Genomic DNA, 1,640 nt, shown 5'->3' with positions numbered 1-1,640 from the left:
CACAGCCAATATTATCCTCAATGGGGAAAAACTGAGAGCTTTCCACCTGAGATCAGGAACACGACAGGGGTGTCCACTCTCACCACTGTTGTTGAACATAGTACTGGAAGTCCTAGCATCAGCAATCAGACAACAAAAGGAAATAAAAGGCATCAGCATTGGTAAAGAAGAATTTAAACTTTCACTTTTCGCAGATGACATGATACTCTACATGGAAAACCCAGCAGACTCCACCAGAAGCCTTCTAGAACTGATCAATGAATTCAGTAAAGTTGCAGAATACAAAATCAATATACAGAAATCAGTTGTATTCCTATACACCAAAAATGAAGCAGCCAAAAGAGAAGCAGGAAAAGTAACTGATCCCATTCATGATTGCATGAAAAACCATCAACTACCTAGGAGTAAACCTAACCAAGGATGTAAAAGACCTATATGATAAAAACTACAGAAAACTTATGAAAGAGATTGAAGAAGACACCAAGAAATGGAAAAACATTCCCTGTTCATGGATCGGAAGAATAAACATTGTGAAAATGTCATTACTACCCAAAGCAATCTACATCAAAATTGCACCAACATTCTTTTCAAAGCTAGAACAAACTATCCTCAAATTTGTATGGAACCACAAAAGACCCCGAATAGCCAAAGTAATATTGAAGAAGAAAATCAAAATGGGAGGCATCACAATCTCAGACTTTAGCCTCTACTACAAAGCTGTCATCAACAAGATAGTATGGTATTGGCACAAAAACAGACACATAGACCAATGGAATAGAATAGAGAGCCCAGAACTGGACCCACAAATGTATGGCCAATTCATCTTTGACAAAGCAGGAAAGAGTGTGTGATGGAAAAAAGACTGCCTCTTTAGCAGGTGGTGCTGGGAGAACTGGACAGCAACATGCAGAAGAATGAAACTAGACCACTTTCTTACACCATACACAAAAATTAACTCAAAATGGATGAAGGACCTGAATGTAAGACAGGAAATCATCAAAACCCTCACGAAGAAAGTAGGAAAATACCTCCTAGACCTCAACCGCAGCAATTTCCTATTCAACACATCCCCAAAGGCAAGGGAAATGAAAGTAAAACTGAACCCTTGGGACTTCATCAAGATAAAAAGCTTCTGCACTGCAAAGGAAACAATCAAGAAAACTAATAGGCAACCGACAGAATGGGGAAAGATAGTTGCAAATGACATATCAGATAAAGGGCTAGTATCTAAAATATACAAGGAACCCACAAAACTTCACACCCACAAAACAAATAACCCAGTGAAGAAATGGGCAGAAGACATAAACAGACACTTCTCCAAAGAGGACATCCAGATGGCCTACAGGCACATGAAACGATGCTCAACATCACTCATTATTAGGGAAACACAAATCAAAACCACACTGAGATACCATCTCATGCCAGTCAGAGTGGCTAAAATGAACAAATCAAGAGACTATAGATGCTGGCAAGGGTGTGGGGAGACAGGCACCCTCCTACACTGTTGGTGGGAATGTAAACTGGTGCAGCCGCTCTGGAAAACAGTGTGGAGGTTCCTCAAAAAACTATTCATAGAACTTCCTTATGACCCAGCAATAGCACTGCTAGGGATTTACCCAAGGGATACAGAAGTGCTGATG

This window comes from Suricata suricatta, chromosome 1 (genome assembly GCF_006229205.1).
Source record: "Suricata suricatta isolate VVHF042 chromosome 1, meerkat_22Aug2017_6uvM2_HiC, whole genome shotgun sequence".
In the NCBI taxonomy this organism is placed as follows: Eukaryota; Metazoa; Chordata; class Mammalia; order Carnivora; family Herpestidae; genus Suricata; species Suricata suricatta.
Note: the sequence above shows the minus strand (reverse complement) of the source record.